Source organism: Bos indicus, chromosome 10 (genome assembly GCF_029378745.1).
Source record: "Bos indicus isolate NIAB-ARS_2022 breed Sahiwal x Tharparkar chromosome 10, NIAB-ARS_B.indTharparkar_mat_pri_1.0, whole genome shotgun sequence".
NCBI lineage: Eukaryota > Metazoa > Chordata > Mammalia > Artiodactyla > Bovidae > Bos > Bos indicus.
The window spans coordinates 13,067,302-13,087,260 of NC_091769.1; the positions used below are offsets into that span (position 1 = coordinate 13,067,302).

The 19,959-nt window shown below is 48.0% G+C and overlaps 1 protein-coding gene across 10 annotated transcripts in view; it reads right to left on the reverse strand.

Moving 5' to 3' along the window:
- The window catches only part of MEGF11 (multiple EGF like domains 11), a 392,757-nt gene that overhangs the window by 289,967 nt on the left and 82,831 nt on the right, over window positions 1-19,959 (reverse strand). The window lies entirely within an intron of this gene.

Genomic DNA, 19,959 nt, shown 5'->3' on the forward strand with positions numbered 1-19,959 from the left:
TCTCCCCTCAAAACCTGCCCCTTCTATAACCTTCCTCATTTAAGGGACTTGAGCCAACAAACCTGAGTCATCCTTGATTCTTCTCTTTCTCTCACAGACTTCACCCCACCTCTCAGCAAATTCTCTTGGCTCTACCTTCAAAATAGCCCAAATCTGGTTTCTTCTCCCAACTGCCACTGCTCCAAACCTGGTCCCTGCTACATCATCTCTGGACTCAGAGAAGAGAGCTCAGCGAGCAGAGACGCCCTGGGAAGGTCATGGAGCCAAGACCAAACCCCCCTGAGCTCCAGCTCCATCCCTTCACATGAGGCCTTGGGAGCCGCCTGCTACCAGCTCCTGCCCCTCAAGACTCTCCCCTTCACACATGCCAGGCTTCAAGGGGAAGCCCAGACTCTGAGACTGTGGGAAAGCCTTTCACCTCCCTGCACCTCACTTACTGGTTTTAGAGGCGAATAAAGGGGATCGAAGATGCTCTAGCAGCTGACAGCCCCTGAATCAGAACATGTGCAGCACTGGCACATCACACCCAGATGAGGGATGTATGTCACACCCCGTGATGACTCCACGCCCAGCCACTGCCCCCCTCCCTCCTCAACCCCCCAGGGACCCATCCCATCCACTCTCCACCTGCCTGATCACAGCTGGCAGCATAGTATTAATCCTTGGAAAAGAAAACAAGAAGGACAAAAACTCTGCTTTAATCAGAGTGAGTGAAGAAGTGCACGTGTTCTGCCAATATCACCTCACACCGTCCCTGTGTGTCAGGGAGGTGACACGATCCCACCACTGGACCCCAGCAGTCTGGCCACAGGACATCAGCCCGGGCTGGAGGAGGGGCACCTCCTGCACACAGGGCTTTGTGTCAGGTGTTCCCTGAGGTCCCACCAGCGTCACCACCCACCGCCCTACCGCGGCGCTGGTTCCGGAATCTCCTGCCATCTCTGTCCCTGTACTAATGTCACTGAAAGAGGACATTGTTGGAAGTGCTTAAACAGGACTGCCAGCCCACTAGCACCTGTCCTGCAGACGCCTGACAGAGGAAGATAAATGTATTTATAACATACAGCAAAGTGAATAACAAAGAATTTATAGAGTTGTCTCTGACAAAGCTGACAAGCCACGGCTGGCAGCTTTAATCAGGTCCCAGCTGAGCCCCGGAAATCTACAGGAGCACAGCTCTGACCTTTCGGGCTGATTTCTAAAGGGAAGGTTAAAGTTCTGCTGCAAACTTTTTTTTTTTAATTTTAGATGAAAGAAGGGTGTGAGGTTGTATACACACACACCAACCTCCAAGGTGGTAATGGGAACACGGGAATAGGATTTTATTTTAAATTAATCCCCAGATGCCCCTCCCGCCGCTGCCCCTCTGAAATGTTTGGCTCTCCGGGTGAGACACAGCGTTTCCCACTTGGTTGATGAAATGCTTGCTGCGTGAACGACTTGCAAATGGGCTGAAAATAAATGCGGCTGCAGATTCCAAAGATTATTTTTGATAAATACGGGGCCAGAAAGAGGTCTAAATATTTAAAAGGTCACTTTAAAGCCCTGCATCATTTTCATCCCCTAACCAGAGGCCTGCTGGGAACATCCCGAGTTGGTACCACCCCAGGTGTTCCTCTTCTCCTGGGCAGAGCCAAGAGTCAGAGGCTTTGTGTAGAAAAGCTAATGAAATTCGGTTTAACTGCAGCCAACCGTTTAAAGTTCTTTCTCCAAAGGCAGGCTTTGCATAAACACAGTCCTCTCCTCCCATCAGGAGGAGCCATCTGGACCCCGCCTCGGAGCAGCTTCCTCAAAGCCGGCCCACTCTGCCCTCCGGCTGAGAACAGACCTGGGTACCAGGATCCAGGGACAGCTGCTGGCCTTGGGCACAGACGGCCCTCTGCACCCAACTCTGGTTCGAGTCCCAAACCTGGAGGCACAGCAGAATCACCCAAGGGTGGCTCAGGAGAAAGGAGATTTTAGAAGATGCAAGTTCCTGGGCCCTCACCCAGCTCCACTGAATACAGTCTCTACAGATGGAACCCAGGAAGCTGAATGTTGGAAAGTTTCTCCCAGATCCTAAAGAGTAGCAGGGAAGTGTGGGCTTCCTCAGTCAACTCCGAGAAGGTAAATAGCGGAACCGCCTCTGCTGCCCAAACGTTCCCTTCACCTCAAACTCCCCCTTCAGACAGAGGCCCATTTCTATGGCACTTCCCACTCAAGCATGTACCTATATCTTATTCCTGCCTGGAAATCCTTGGACAGAGGAGCCTGGTGGGCTACAGTCCATGGGGTTGCAAAAGAATTGGACATGACTTAGAGACTAAACAACATCTTAAAATAGGCCAGACAATCAGCTCCAGCTTCTACTTAAAGATTTCTAAGTCCTCTACCCTGTGACCTTTGAACTCTGTGTTTTCTGAAAAGCCTACATGGCATCTCTTTGTAAATGCTCTTTAACAGAATGGAAGAAATATTTCTGATCTCATACACCTGATAAGGGGTTAATATTCAAAATATATAAGGAACTCATACAACTCAAGAGAAAAAAAAAAAAAAAACACCACCGAATACTTCAGTTTAGAAATAGATGAAGAACCCGAATAGACATTTTCCCAAAGAAAATATCCAAATGGCCAACAGATATACAAAGATGTTCAACATCACTAATCATCAGGGAAAGACAAGTCAAAACCACAATGAGCAATCACCTCACACCTGTTCAAATGGCTACTCAAAAAAACTAAGAGATACCAAGTATTGGCGAGGATGTGGAGCAAAGGAGATCCGTCTACACTGTTAGTGGGAATGTAAACTGGTGCAAAGAATATAATCAATCTCATTTCGGTGTTGACCATCTGGTGATGTCCATGTGTAGAGTCTTCTCTTGAGTTGTTGGAAGAGGGTGTTTGCTATGACCATGTGTGTTCTCTTGGCAAAATTCGATTATCCTTTGCCCTGCTTCATTCTGTACTCCAAGGCCAAATTTGCCCATTACCCCAGGTGTTTCTTGACTTCCTACTTTTGCATTCCAGTCCCCTATAATGAAAAGGACATCTTTTTTGGGTGTTAGTTCTAAAAGGTCTTGTAGGTCTTCATAGAACCATTCAACTTCAGCTTCTTCAGCATTACTGGTTGGGGCATAGACTTGGATTACTGTGATATTGAATGGTTTGCCTTGGAAATGAACAGAGATTATTCTGTCGTTTTTGAGACTGCATCCAAGTACTGTATTTCGGACTCTTTGGCAAAGCCTTCTTCAGTGATCAATGCAAAGAAATAGAAGAAAACAACAGAATGGGAAAGACTAGAGATCTCTTCAAGAAAATTAGAGATACCAAGGGAACATTTCATGCAAAAATGGGCTCAATAAAGGACAGAAATGGTATGGACCTAACAGAAGCAGAAGATATTAAGAAGACGTGGCAAGAATACACAGAAGAACTGTACAAAAACGAGCTTCACAACCCAGATATTTCTCACTTCCACTGTATAATCATAAGGGATTTGATTTAGGTAATACCTGAATAGTCTAGTGGTTTCCCCCATTTTCTTCAATTTAAGTCTGAATTTGGCAATAAGGAGTTCATGATCTGAGCCACAGTCAGCTCCTGGTCTTGTTTTTGCTGACTGTATAGAGCTCCATCTTTGGCTGCAAAGAATATAATCAATCTGATTTCGGTGTTGACCATCTGGTGATGCCCGTGTGTAGAGTCTTCTCTTGTTATGTTGGAAGAGGGTGTTTGCTATGACCAGTGCATTCTCTTGGCAATGCCAAAGAATGCTCAAGCTACCACACAATTACACTCATCTCACATGCTAGTAATGACCAAAATTCCCCAAACCAGGCTTCAGCAATACATTAACTGTGAAATTCCAGATGTTCAAGCTGGTTTTAGAAAAGGCAGAGAAACCAGAGATCAAATTGCCAACATCTGCTGGATCATGGAAAAAGCAAGAGAGTTCCAGAAAAACATCTATTTCTGCTTTATTGACTATGCCGAAGCCTTTGACTCTGTGGATCACAATAAACTGTGGAAAATTCTGAAAGAGATAGGAATACCAGACCACCTGACCTGCCTCTTGAGAAACCTATATGAAGGTCAGGAAGCAAGTTAGAACTGGACATGGAACAACAGACGGTTCCAAATAGAAAAAGGAGTACATCAAGGCTGTATATTGTCACCCTGCTTATTTAACAAATGCAGAGTACATCATGAGAAACGCTGGGCTGGAAGAAGCATAAGCTGGAATCAAGATTGCTGGGAGAAATATCAATAACCTCAGATATGCAGATGACACCACCCTTATGGCAGAAAGTGAAGAGGAACTAAAAAGCCTCTTGATGAAAGTGAAAGAGGAGAGTGAAAAAGTTGGCTTAAAGCTCAACATTCAGAAAACGAAGATCATGGCATCTGGTCCCATCACTTCATGGGAAATAGATGGGGAAACAGTGGCTGACTTTATTTTGGGGGGCTCCAAAATCACTGCAGATGGTGACTGCAGCCATGAAATTAAAAGACGCTTACTCCTTGGAAGGAAAGTTATGACCAACATGGATAGCATATTCAAAAGCAGAGACATTACTTTGCCAATAAAGGTCTGTCTGGTCAAGGCTATGGTTTTTCCAGTGGTCATGTATGGATGTGAGAGTTGGACTGTAAAGACAGCTGAGTGCTGAAGAATTGATGCTTTTGAACTGTGGTGTTGGAGAAGACTCTTAAGAGTCCCTTAGACAACAAAGAGATCCAACCGATCCATTCTAAAGGAGATCAGTCCTGGGTGTTCTTTGGAAGGAATGATGCTAAAGCTGAAACTCCAATACTTTGGCCACCTGATGCGAAGAGTTGACTCATTGTAAAAGACTGATGCTAGGAGGGATTGGGGGCAGGAGGAGAAGGGGGATGACAGAGGATGAGATGGCTGGATGGCATCACCGATTCGATGGACATGAGTTTGGGTGAACTCCGGGAGTTGGTGATGGACAGGGAGGCCTGGCGTGCTGCGATTCATGGGGTCGCAAAGAGTCGGACACGACTGAGCGACTGAACTGAACTGAAACCGGTGCAGCCACTATAGGAAACAGCGTGGAGGCCCCTCAGAAAACTAAAAATAGAATTGCCATATGGCCCAGCATTCTCCTTCTTGGTATATATCCAAAGGAGACAAAGTCTCTATCTGGAAGAGATATCTGACCCCCATGTTCATTGCAGCATTGTTGACAATAGCAAAGACAACGGAAATACCCTAAGTGTCCGATGACAGATAAATGGATAAATACGCTATGACGTGCGTCTACATCGATATATAATGGAATGTTATTCAGCTAGAAAAAGAAGAAAACCTGTTATCTGGAACAATATGGATAAACCTTGAGGGCATTATGCTAAGTGAAATGTCAGAGAAAGACAAATGCTATATGATCTTGTTCATAAGTGGAATTCAAAAAAGCCATACTCATAGGAACAGAGTAGAAGAGTGGTTGCCAAGAACTAGGGAGTGCAGGAAATACATGTCAAAAAATGCAAACTTTCAGTTATAAGTTAAAGAAATCCTGGAGCTCTAATGTACAGCATGGTGACTATAGTTAAAAATACTGTGTTGTATATTTAAATGTTTCTAAGAGAGTAGACCTTAAAGGTTTTCAACACATGCAGAGAAAGGTAATTATGTGAGGTGATGGAAGTATTAACTTATTGCAGAAGTCATTTCACAATATATACGTGAGTCAAGCTATCACATTGGGCACCTTAAACTTCCACAATATTATATGTCAGTTAGATCTCAATACAGGCTGGAAAAAATGCCCTGACTCCTAGTGGAAACATTTTAAGCTGCGGTTTACACCTCAATTTAAATGAGGATGGAATTTTCCTTTGAGAGTTGGTCTTCTGGCCAACTTGCCATGCGCCTAAACTTAACTTGAGTAATAATGATGCTAAATCTGTCAAGTTTATGAAATGTTTTCATGGCCACCATCTTACTGATTTCAAACAATCCTCTCACAATTGTTAGCACCTCGACTTTCTAAGTGAGAAAAGCAAGGGTCAGAGAGTTTAAGAGATTTGCTCCAAGACCTTCAGGCAGCAAGTGGTACAACTGGGAGCAGAATTCAGGCTGTGGGACCAGTGATCTAGTGCTCTTTCCACAGCAAGAAACACTCCTCCCCCAGATGCAGGAAATTGCTCTATAATACTCCAGCCCAGGGGCTGCAAAGTCTCTGCTTAACCATCTCCAGTGATGGGTAACTCGTTACTTCCTGGGGTGGGTCCAACCCACCCACTCTGGGGTGGGTAGAAGGCAGGGAGCCCAGGAAAGCACCAGCTCTGAGGGGGCAGTGATGAGGGTGGCAATGGGCCGGTGAATTAATGACACACACCATGCCCATGGGGCCCATCCTCCACGCGATACCTGGTGCCAGTTTGTGGTAGCACCTATTGTGCCCATCCAGCAATGTTTTTCTTCCCATCCTTCACCCCAGAGCTGTGTCCAGGAGTCCCACAGCCCAAGGACAAAGCAAAAACCCCAGGAATGAATGACCCATCCCCAGTCCTAAGGTTGGGGCCATTTAAGATGCTTTGGTTCCATTGTTTGGGAGTTTGGAGGGGAGATCCTCTCAGGTTTTTCAGCCTTCTGACTTGGTCTACAACTGTGAACACTCTAGGCACACCTTCTGCACAACCCCACCACCATTCCCCACCACCACAGCCAGACTCAGCGGCTTCTCGGCAGATGGAAGGGCAGAAGGGGGAGATTCAGGCCTGAGCACTGATGCCCGAGGGACCACAATGACACATGCCAGACCGTGGGACAGACCTTGGGATGCAGGTCTTGGTGCCTAGTACCTTCTGGGACCTTTTGGGGAAGTAGAGTGCGAGGAGATGGGAGGAGAGTGATGGAGGGAGAGCTTTGGTGGGAAGGATTATTGAGACCCCACAGCTGGGCTGGATTCCAGAGGGTCAGTGAGAGCCTGGAAGAGGCCCTGATGGTCCCCAGAACTGGATGCAGCCTCCCTGCAGACAAGGCAAGGCAGACTAAGCGCCATTCTTCCAGATTAGCAAAGGACAGAAAACAGCATAACAGATCTTCTGAAAGATGTTCACTGTCTCTCATGATACAGCCATTCCCTCCACCCCCCACCTTTTCTTTGGTAATGGAACTCCAATTTGTTTATGTGATAGATGGAGACCTTTTCACCTTAGGAGGAGCACCAGCCCCAAAGGATGAGTTAAGACTGGTGATCTCATCCCCCTTGGCTTGTGATTAGTATAAGGGTGGGCACATGTCACTGCTCTGGTATAAAGTGTATTGAAAAGTCAGCTAAGAAGAACTTTCTTCCCTAAATAAAAAGATAAAGCCTCCTGAGGAAAAAATCTTCCTCTCTTCCCACTTCCTGCCAGGAACATGATTGTGATACCTGGAGGTACAGCAGCCACTTTGTAACCATAAGGCAACATGCCAATATGCACAGGATGGTAGAGTCAGAGAAGTTAAAAAACCTAGGTCTTCAATGACAAGGTGGAACCATTATGACAGCATCAGACACACAATTTCCAGAAATCTTGCTAGGCAAGAAATAAATACCTCTATTTGTTTAAAATACTGTGATTGATGGGAGTTTCCCCTTAACCTCCATCTGAACTCTGTGTTAATTACTGTGAGTAAGATAATTTGTTGAGTGCCTACCACATACCAGGTGCTGTCCTGGGCCCAAAAAGGACACACACACACACACACACACACACACACACACACACACACTTCTATACCTAGAGGCACCTATATTCTAGAGGTGATAAGAAAATAAACAAGTGAATAATATACATGTTATGTGGGTATAAGTGCTATGGCAGAAAGAGAGAAGGGAAGGAGATATAAAATGTCAGAATTGGAAGAAAGGGTTGAAACCTAACATAGAGTGGTGTGGAAGACCTCACTGAAAAAGTGATATTTGAGCACAGACTTGAGGAAATGAGGGGCCAGTTGTGCAGGTATTAAAGGAGGCGTGCTCCAGGCAGAGGGAAGAGCTGCCTGGATGCACCAATTAAAGGACACAGCCATCCCGAGGTCAGCTTGTGGCATCAGGTCACACAGCTCACATGACTTGGACAAACATCTGGAGTACAGGCTCACAGGACCCTTGAATAATATGAAGTCTGACAGAATTGGATGAGGCTCTCAAAAGATCTTGACAGGCTGAAGCAATAGACTGAATGGGAGAATATGAAACATAACAGGGATGAATTCAAGGGGTATGCTCTTGATGCAAAATATCAATAGCACAGCCCTAGATGAGGAAAGACATGGCAATCACATGAGCAAAGAGAGCCCAGGAGTGTTCCACATCAGGGAAGCTGACAACACAATCTACTTTTTTTTTTTTTTCAAACTTTCAAATTTTTATTTTGTATTGGGGTGGTGCTGGAGAAGACACTTGAGAGTCCCTTGGACAGCAAGGAGATCAAACCTAAAGGAGATCAACCCTGAATATTCATTGGAAGGACTGATGCTGAAGCTGAAGCTCCAATCCTTTGGCCACCTGATGCGAAGAACTGACTCATTGGAAAAGACCCTGATGCTGGGAAAGGTTGAAGGCAGGAGGAGAAGGGGACGACAGAGGATGAGATGGTTAGATAGCATCACCCACTCAATGGACATGAATTTGAGCCAACTCCAGGAGATAGTGAAGGATAGGGAAGCCTACCGACATGCAGTCCATGTGATCGCAAAGACTCTGACACTACTTAGCAAGTGAACAACAAATTGCTGATTAACAACGTGGTGGCAGTTTCAGCTGAACAGTGAAGGAACTCAGCCGTACATATACAAGTATTCATTCTCCCCAGAACCCCCTGCCATTCAGGCTGGCACATAGCATTGAGCAGAGTTCCATGTGCTATACAGTACATAGGTCCTTGTTGGTTATCCATTTTGAATATAGCAGTGTGTACATGACCTTCCCAAACTCCTTAACTATCCCTTCCCCTCGGCAACCATAAGTTCGTTTTCTAAGTCTGGGATTCTCTTTCTGTTTTGTAAGTTAATTTGTGTCATTTCTTTTTAGATTTCACATATAAGGGATGCCATACGATATTTCTCCTTCTTTGTGTGACTTCCTTCACTCAGTATGACACTCTCTAGGTCCATTCATGTTGCTGAAAATGGCATTATTTCATTCTTTTTAATGAAAAAGAAAGTCACTCAGTTGTGTCCAACTCTTTGCAACCCCATGGACTGTAGCCCGCCAGGCCCCTCTGTCCTTGGAATTCTCCAGGCAAGAATACTGGAGTGGGTAGCCATTCCCTTCTCCAGGGGATCTTCCCAACCTAGGGATCCAACTCAGGTCTCCAACCCAGGTCTCCCACATTGCAGGTGGATTCTTTACCATCTGAGCCCCAGGGAAGCCCATTCTTTTTAATGACTGAGTAATATTCCATTGTATATATGTACCACATCTTCTTTACCCATTCCTCTGTCAAATCTCCACCTACTTCTTAGTTCAGTTCAGTAAATTAGTTGTGTCCAATTCTTTACCATCCCATGGACTGCAGCACTCCAGGCTTCCCTGTCCATCACCAACTCCTGGAGCTTACTCAAACTCACGCCCATTGAGTCAGTAATGCCATCCAACCATTTCATCCTCTGTCATCACCTTCTCCTCCTGTCTTCAATCTTTCCCAGCATCAGGGTCTTTTCAAATGAGTCAGTTCTTCACATCAGGTGGCCAAAGGATTGGAGCTTCAGCTTTAGCATCAGTCCTTCCAATGAATATTCAGGACTGATTTCCTTTAGGATGGACTGGTTGGATCTCCTTGCAGTGCAAGGGACTCTCAAGAGTCTTCTCTAACACCACAGTTCAAAAGCAACAATTCTTCAGTGCTCAAAATTCTTTATAGTCCAGTTCTACCATGCATAGATGACTACTGGAAAAACCATAGCTTTGACTAGACAGACCTTTGTAGATGAAGTAATGTCTCTGCTGGCTTTTTTTTAGTATGCTGTCTAGGTTTGTCATAGCTTTTCTTCCAAGGAGCAAGCATCTTTTAATTTCATGGCTGTCGTCACCATCTGCAGTGATTTTGGAGCCCCCCCCCAAATGAAGATTCTCATTGTTTCCATTGGTTCCCTAACTATTTGCCATGAAGTGATGGGACCAGATGCCATGATCTTAGTTTTCTGAATGTTGAGTTTTAAGCCAACTTTTTCCCTACTTCTCAATGAGCATGCCACCCCACTCTCTTCACATGGGTCAAATCACAAACCATTAGAGGCTGAAATCCAAGGGAAAATGACCAGACAAGCTGGGATGCACTTGGGGTGGGAGGCCAGGCTGAGGAGCCCTGAGATGGCCTCTCTGAGGAAGGGTCTGGAGGGCTGAAGGTGTAGACACTTGGAAGGACATATGCCCATCCATTGCTGGTTTTAGGAATACAGCGCTCACATTTTAGAAATGTGAAGTGTGTGTGGGGTGTGAAAGGGAGACGCAAGAGGGAAAGGATATATGTACACATATAGCCGATTCACCTCACTGGGCAGCAGACTCTAACAGAACATTGAAGACAATTATACTCTAAAAAAGGATCAGAAATGAAGAAGGAATCACTGTGGCGGGCCACGAGGCATTATGCTGAGCGTGAGGTGCCAGACAGCGGGCTTGCAGTGTGACTGCATTTAGATGAGGTCAAGAACGAGTAAAGCTAAGATAGAGCAACAGCAACAGCAAGGGAGAGTCACCCCTGGGAAGAGAGATGGCAACGACCAGGAAGGGGACTGGGCAACCTTGCAGGCGACAAAATGCTCTATATCTTGAGCTGGGTGGGAATCACACAGGTGCATCCATTTGTAAAAGTTCATTGAGCTGTGCACTTCAGATGTATACATTTTACGGTTTATGTGACACCTCAATAGAAAAGGAAAGAAAGGGGAAACACTTTTTAAAAGGAAAGGTGGAGGGGGGGAGAAAGACATGATCAAATCACTTCTTGGGTGGAGGTTAAGTTCAAAAGTTATCATGTGAGGGAAACATCGCCTATAGTCAAAATTGCCTGTGCAAATCACTTAAATCACTTCTGAAGATGTATTCATATGGGTGCATACAACCCTGTAACCTAACACTGAGACACTCTAATGATTGAGAAACACTAGGTTTGACAAAGGCTAAAATAAAGGGAACACTGAGGCACGGGTCTATCTTTACAGTATCGTGTTGGGGAGCAGGGAAGGGAGGGAGAAACTGAGAGCGCTCTGCCCACCCATCCAGGCTTGTTCCATTCTGCTTTAATATTAAGCCACTACAACATGTTTTGTTACACAGTACTGACTTGTTTTTTATAGGGAGAATTAAATGAGCTGGGTTCTAGCGGAGAAGTTAAACACAGCAATTACTCTACCGTTAGGTTCCTTCGGTTCAGCACCAAAGAAAAGAAATAAGATGAAAACACTTGGAAGCAGGATTCCAGCTTGAGAGAAGAAGAAATCTGTGACCCGAAGTAGGGGAGTTCTCCAAAGATGGATGGGTTGGTAGGTAGTGAGCTCCCCGTTGGCAGAAGGAATGCATAGGCTGACCATTTGTCAGATCAGGTGACCCTGGTCACTACCAGCTCTTCCCAGCCTGCAGCTTCCGAGCTGGCCAGATCTCCTGGCTCCCTGTGCAGGGCACATCCCCTCAGCTCACAGCTGCCTTGACAGTGAGATGTGGAGTTGGAGAGAGGAGCCTGTCAGGAACTCCAGGTGGCTGTCCTAATAGAGGATTGCTCTGCCGCCTCTGAGGATTTACAGTTTCCCTCCTGAGTTATGGGAAGGCGGGCGGAGCCTATAAAAAGGAGCCGTCCAGGCTGCGCTGTGCGCGGGATATCAATCAGCGACAGCCTGACCACTGGAGCAGAGTGAAGATCAGTCTACTGATTTCTCACCTATAAATTCTCCCTCCCTGCACAACAGGAGCAGATGTGTCATATTTAAGAAGAGCTTGTGCCACAGTTTTAATTCCAGGTACGTATGTGGGTGGGTGGGTTGGGGGATAGTGAGAGGGAGGAGGAAGCCGTCCTAAATGTCAGGACGTCAGCTGGCCTCATCTCCCACCAGAGGCTCCAAACCCACCTTCTTCCAGTTCCATCCCTAAGTAAATGGTGCTGGGTGAGCAGACAGAAAAGCACAGTACGCCTGGGAGCAGGGCCATTGGACTGGGTGGGGGGCCCATTGCAGCCTGAACCAGGCGAAAAACACTAAGGTGAAGCGATCACTTACTCCACTTGCTACCGGAGGCTGGGAGTCAACACCCTTCCTACGTCTTCAGTTGTAGTACCAGCAAGGACTGAGGTGGGAGGATAGCAGACGGACAGAGAAGGGCCAGACTTCCCTGGACCCAGAGTTGAATTTCACAACTCTGTGGGCATCCATCATATTCAACATCAATGTGAATGAAATGGTGCAGTGCGCAGCCTGGACAGCTGTACCTGGCAGTCCTGCTGGACCCACATCAGAGGTCTTTCTTCTTGAGAATGAGATAATGGAGACAACACTACACCAAGAATTAGGGGGCCTGGCTTCAAGTACAAGCTTCATCTATGACTTACTGAAGGCCCTGAGCTGGTGGCTCACTTCTCCGAGCCTTATCCTCCTCACCTAAAAAATGGGAACAATAATTCCTATCCCACTGGATCTTTCTCACCAGGTCTAGCATGTCTCCTCTGGACTTTGTGGAGTTCTGGACAGAAAGCCACTTCTTCTATAGATGACCCTTCCAGTATCCATTCAGACCCTAATCCCAGTTGCTAAGCAGCCTTTAAAAATTACTATCCTTCCTTTCTAGGGCTGCACCTTTCTGAGACAGAACCTGCAAGAGCTGACAGGATTTATAGCTATGCATAAGGTGCTCCATAATTTCTGAACTAAAAAGCAGTACATTTGTTTGACAACTAGAAAGAACATTTGAAATTGGAACTGTCCCAGAAACCCAGGGCCATCTGTTTGCTGATCCCAGGCAGGTGACTGCAGCTGCCAACAGCTGTGCCCACCGGGGGCAGGTGAGGGGGGTTGGGGACAGGAGTTGAAACAGAATCCAGGCTTTCCTGGCAGAAGTCTGTCTCCAAATGGCTGGGCAACACGAGGCGTGCCAGTCACCCTCTCTGAGCATGCGCAGGCATATCCTCTCAAACTACGGCAACACCACTGCCCTTCCCCTCCAAGCACTTTAGAAATAATATTCTCTCCCAAAGTCATCTTTTTTTAAGAATTTAGGCTTAGTTGTTGAGAAAAATAAACCAAAAGGGGGTGGGTGGCACAGGCACCTAGACTTGGCATCTGATAGATGAAGACTTGAATCCCACCCCCACCCACCCCAATCCCCTGCAGTCTCAGGCAGATGCTGTAAACCTCCTGAGCTTCAGGCCTGAGGCCAGTGCCATTAGGTGGTGCGATCCCTTCGCAGGGCAGTGTGGAGTGCAGAGAGTAGGTCAAGTTCCTGGTATAAGGTGGGGGTCCAGAGGGTGTCTGACCTTGTCCTAAAGCTTCAGACTGCTTTCCTTATGAGATGAGAGGCAGTGTTACTTCCCAGGTAGGTAAAGGGAACTAGTCCCCAAAGCCAGCACCGGAGAAAAAGGAGCACTTTTTAAACTCTCTGTCCTCCCCCAGCTCATTCTGGTTCTCCTCTGGTCCTCCTGACCCCTGAAGCTCTCCCAGGGCCACCCTCTGCCCTTCTCTCACTTTCTTCTTCTCCATTTCCTCTCCTTTTCCCTCTCACCTGTGTCCTCATCTCCCAGACTCAGGGCAGCTGGGGGATTTACAGGGACTTAACAGGGAAAGGACAGGAAGAAAAGCTCCCGGCTCCCTGTGAGGTCCTGAGTCAGGACGCTGAGAAAGTGTAGGGAGGCTCTAAGAAGACCAAAGCAGTGGTCTCCCTCCATCCACCCTCCATGCCCTGCTGGGCCAGAGACCCTGGCCCAGGCTGGGCTCTGATGGGGAACAGCCATAGACTCCTACACCCCGCAGAAGACATGACTGGGATACAAGATGCTCTCAGCAAAGTTGCTCCAGGTGCCAGGGGTGGCCCTGCCTGGCACAGCAAGACAAGGATGCCACAAAGTCCCTCTAGCTCTCCATGTATCACTTCCTGAGTGATTTGGCACACCACAGCCTTTTTTAAACACCATCAGTACAGTGACAACACCCCGATTTATAACAGCAGGGCCCTTGCCTCTGAGTTCCAGATCCACATCGCCAACTGCCTGCTTGATATCTTTCCCTGGATGGCAGAGAGGCTTCTCAAATTCAACATGAACAAAATGGAACTTGGTCCTCCCTTGGCCTCTGCTCCCCCTGCCCTAGGGTTTGCCACCATGGGGAGGACACCACCATTCTCACTGATGCTAGCGTTATACTGATTCCGCTCAATCAGCAATCCTGTTGGCTCTCTCCAAAGTGAACGTGCAATTCCACTACCGCTCCCAGCCGGATCCCCGCACCAGCATCTCTCACTTGCAGAAGCTTCCTCGACAGATTCCTGTGTCCCTCATTCAGTCTCTTCTCCACCCAGCAGCCAGAAAAAGTTTTTAAAAATACAAATCAGTTCACACCACTCGGGCTGTTTAAAACCCGCCAGAGTCTTCCATTTATAATCTGAATGAAATCCAAATTCCTTCCTAGCCTAGGAGGCCTTCATGATTTGGCCCCTGTCCATCTTTCTGGTTTCACCTCATATCATGCCCACCTTGTTCTCCCTGCCCCAGACTGCCACACCTTCCTTTTCTCCCTCCAGCAAGCCAGGCTCATTCCTACCTCAGGTCCTTTCCAGTCCTTTCTGCCTGGAAAGTTCTTTCCCTGGATCTCCCCATGCCTGCCTCCTTCTCGTCATTCTCACCTGAGATGCTTTTCCTGACCCTGTACACACTCACCCCAGCATCTCCAGCCCCTGGCCTCCCGCCTGGCACAGAGCAGTACTGGATGAATATCTGCTGAATGAATGTGTAAGTGAAGGAAGTTACCGAAACATATAGCTTCGAGGAGGAGCACACAGCAGGAGCAGGCAAAATGGCTCCTGAGGAGGTGGAGTTCCAGTTCCCTGCCATCCTGTGCCCCCTGCCCTGGACACACTGAACTTGGCCATGGTCCCTGTGGTTGCAGCCAAGGCAGAAGTCTGAGGAGCATCCTCTCTCCCCATGTACAGCCTCAGCCCTGCCTTCCACAGGTGCAGTGAGCAGAGCCACAGCAGACCTGAGCATCCCGACAGGGGCCAACAGCCCCAAGGTGATGGACCATCCCTCCCACAGCTGGGGGTAGCAAAGGAAACCCTCCAAGTCCAGGGGCAGCCAGAACAAAGGAGGCTGTGTCCCAAGACAACCCAGAAGGGGACTCGATTTTACTATCATGAGGCTTCATACCCTCTTGATAGTAAAGGGTCCATAAGGGTCCACATGGGTTTTCCAGGTGGTGCTAATGGTAAAGAACCCACCTGCCAATGCAGGAGACGTAAGAGATTTGGGTTTGATCCCTGGGTTGGGAAAACTCCTGGAGGAGGGCATAGCTACCCACTCCAGTATTCTTGCCTGGAAAATCATGGACAGAGAAGCCAGGTGGGCTACAGTCCATAGGGTTGCACAAAGCCAGACGTGGCTGAAGCGACTTAGCACTCACACACCGTTCCCCTACCTCATTTTTACAGCTAAGAGCAGACTGCAGCTCAAATGGTTATTTCTCTGACCCCTGCAGCCCCTGTCCAGCCATCAGGCCTGCCCGTTAGACACTTATGAACCTCTCCTTTGCAGCATTCTCCACAGCTGTGTAAGATTATTTATGATTGATCCTGTGCCATTCAATAGAGTAGCCACTAGCCACACATCCTATTGAGCATTTGAAATGTGACAAGTGTATATTGAGAAATGCAATAGGTGTAAAATACCTCATTAATAATCTTTAATGTTGATTATACTTTAAAAGGATAATATTTTGCATACAATGGATTACATAAGATGTATTATGAAAATTCATGTCACTTTGCTCTTGTTACCCTTTTTTCTGGCTATGCAGCTTGTGAGATCTTAGTTCCCCAACCAGGGATTGAACCCACACACACCCTCAGCAGTGAAAATGCAGGGTCCTAACCACTGGACTACCAGGGAATTCCCTCTCTTTTTTTGTTTACCATTTTTAATAAGGCTACTAGAAAATTTTAAATCACACATGCAGCTGGCATTTGCAGCTTACATCGTGAATCTATTGACCCGTGCTGATCTGGGGCTGGCATTTGCGGCTTACATCATGAATCTATTGACCCGTGCTGATCTGGTCAACGCCTGGCTCTATCACTCTGTGTCTCTCCTGCTCACCACCACGCAGACTTTTGGAGGTGGCCAGGCCTCCAAAGCATTGTATAGGGCTTAGTCCATCTGAGGCACTCAAAAACCACGTGCTGGGTGATTGAATGCCAGGCTGCCCATCCTGATTTCAGGAAAAGGCAGTGATGCGAATAAGCCACCTGATTTCTCCGACTTCAGCCCCCATCTCCTCATCTTCCCCCATCTCTGCCAACAAAGACCCCAGCCCAGATGTCTGGACCCTAGACACTTGGTTAGGACCAACAGAGCCAAACATGCAAGGAAAGGTCCGCCCTGGCACTCTGAGCGTTCTGCAAAGTCTCTTTCTCTCCCCATCCCAGCCCTGCCTCTCTCCCTTCTTTTCTTTCTTTCTCTTTCTCTCTCTCTGAAATATCATTTCTCATAGTTTGGAATGAAACCCATTATTCCCAATTAGCCTGCTGTGAACCCACATTACTTGCTGGTTTGCCCATAATTAGTCATCCATAATAATAGCTAAAGTAAATTTTGGCGGTCTCAGTGAACACTGACATCTCCTTTGGGAAAACTTTCAAAGATGCCATGTCCTTGGTTCCTTATCTACAGCTTCCCTGCCCTGTTTTGTTTCATTTTCATTTTTGTAGTTAAGTCTTGAGAAGAAAGCATCCCAGACCAGAATAAGTCCACCCCAACATCAGGTTATTGGAGATTCTGACAGTGCTGTCCCATACCTGCTACCTGCAGGTGCTGGAACAGAAGCCAGGCTGACAGCACTTGGACCATAAGGATAAGTCACACACAGATAATTTTTGCAATTAGTCAGTCCTTCTCCAGGTTCCCTTTTTTCCTGCTGTCCTGGGAACTGGGCTCTGCAAGTCCACAGAAAGCATAAATCCTGGGCATGATTTACTTTGGGTCATCAGATGTAATTTACTAAGAGACTGTCTGCCAAAAAAAAAAAAAAAAATCCAGAAGGAAACCTACGTTGTCATTTTAACTTAAATGTGGCTCCTTTTGGTCATCTTTCTACCTAAAAAGCTGTATTAAAGATGCAGTGTCCCTATAACCACACAATAATAACAGCTGCAGTAAGGCTTGAGTCAAGACCTGGGGTAGGCAATGGCGGAGGGGAAGATGGAGTAAATACTGAGAGGGGAAGGGCTCTGAGATAATGCCTCCTTCCTGAAGCCCCTCAGTCTCCGGGGGATTTCGGTCCAGAAAGGGAAAGCTCTCAGATTCCTGCATTCTGCAAAGGAGATGAGCTAAACAGGCAGTGGGTGGGGTGGGGTGGGGAGAAGCATGAGCAAGACACTAACAACAGGCTCTATTTAGGGTCACTCTTCCCCTTAAGTGGAGAAGGTGATGGCACCCTACTCCAGTACTCTTGCCTGGAAAACCCCATGGATGGAGGAGCCTGGTAGGCTGCAGTCCATGGGGTTGCAAAGAGTCGGACACAACTGAGCGACTTCACTTTCACTTTTCACGTTCACGCATTGGAGAAGGAAATGGCAACCCACTCCAGTGTTCTTGCCTGGAGAATCCCAGGGACAGGGGAGCCTGGTGGGCTGCCGTCCATGGGGCCACACAGAATTGGACACAACTGAAGCGACTTAGCAGCAGCAGCAGCTTCCCCTTAAGAGAGCAGGGTCTCTCAAAGGGAACGCCTAGATGGTGGACAGTCTGAGCTGAATCAACACAGTGGCTTCAGTGGCTCAGGTCCAACTGAACTAGTGAGTTCACCTTTCTAGAAGGGTGGTCTTCGGGCACACTGTTCGGCTTCTTAGGGTTTCAGGCTCCTGACTGTAAAATGCAGATCAAACCTTGCAAAGTGAGCTGAGCTGTGAGGATAACATGAGAATTTCTTTTAAGTGCTCTGTAGCTTGTGGCAGTGTTAGTAGCTCAGTTGTGTCCGATTCTTTGTGACCCCATGGACTGTAGCCCACAAGGCTCCTCTGTCCATGGAATTCTTCAGGCAAGAAAACTGAAGTGCGTAGCCATTCCTTTCTCTAGGGGATCTTCCCCACCCAGTGACTGAACCCAGGTCTCCAGCACTGCAGGCGAATTCTTTACCATCTGAGCCACCACTGAATCCTGAAGTTTGTGAAACGTTAGGCAAAGGAAGGGATTCTGATTCTCATCCCTGATGGAATGAAAGGGGGCGGCCAGGGAGGCTCTGACAGCCTTTGCAGCTAATACTCTGACCTGCCATCTGCCCTATGGGTGGCCTCCTACCATCGCCACCTCCCACCACAAGAAGGGCCCTCAGCTGACTGCTGCCACCTGTCCAGGAGGTTAGAAACTCCCCTTCCTGGGACTTCCCTGGTGGCTCAGACAGTAAAGCGCCGCCTACAATGTGGGAGACCTGGGTTTGATCCCTTGGTCGGGAAGATCCTCTGGAGAAGGCAATGGCAACCCACTCCAGTACTCTTGCCTGGAAAATCCCATGGATGGAGGAGCCTGGTAGGCTACAGTCCACGGGGTGGCAAAGAGTCGGACACAACTGACCGACTAAACTTTCACTTTCCTGACTGCTGACAGTCAGCAACTGACAGATACAGAAGACCCACTCTGACCAGGGGATCACTCTGAGTTCTGGTTCAGGTTCCAGAACCTTCTTCTGTACTGGAGGCCATGTCCTTACTCGTCTCCTTTCCCTTCCCCTCCCTCCGTCCCTCCCCACCCCTTCCAGTGTTCTGAATCCCTGCCACAGCCTCTGCTTCCTGAGGAAGCCACTGAAGATGCCTCCTTCAAAGAAAGGGCCTCTTGGGCGCCTGTGGCTGCTGTGGGAGTCACAGTGACCAGGGCGCTGAGGGGTCCGCTGTGAAGGACGGGGGGAGGGGGCCCCGGGGAGCCGGCGTTTCTGCCGGACCCACTATGCCAGAGAGAAGGCCAGAAAAGAGAAGAGGAGCAGAAAAGCCGGGGCTGGGAGCCGGGGCCGGGCTCCCACCAAGGTGGAGGGCATGGCCTTGCCTCTGGGACCCTGGTCCTGCTCCCATAAGGCTGGGGCTAATGTAAGATGGTGACAAAGGGATGAAGAGGACTGTGGGTCCCTTATTCGAAATCCATTATTCGATTGCGGGTCTGTCCAAGATACAGAGACCCCAACCCTACACTGCCCAGTACTTCGCACAGGGTGGGGGTCCCGGGAGAAGGGGATGGAGAGGAAGGAGGGGGAGGGGCGGCGCTGGGTTGGGTTCTGGGTCACCAAGTCTCGGTCATGAAATTCTCTCTAGTGAGGCCCTTTTCCTAACCCACGCTGACTTCCTCCACCCACTGGGCTCCCCAGACCCGACTGGGGGCACCCCCAGCCAACCCACCTGCTCTCTGAGAGGGTCGGGACCTATGCGTTCACTACCCTTTCCTCACTACCCTTTCCCTGCGCCCCGGCCATTCTCGTCACACTCTCGTCAATAGCTCCTTTCACAAGGTCATCATTACCCACTAATTGTCCAAAATTTCATTCCCTCATCCTTCTTGGTTAAGGATTGATTTAAGGAATGAGTTCAATATCCCTGCCGTCTCCAAGTGCTTATTAATTCCCGGCGCCTCCAGCTCCCCGCGCGGAGCCCGCTCACCCCGCGCCGCTTCGCCCCTCGCTGATTGGTAAAGCCCCGGCTTTTAGGCCCGCGGGATGGGAGGCCTAATGTGCACTAATCTATCATTACTTCACGCGGCTGGCAGAGTGACGGAT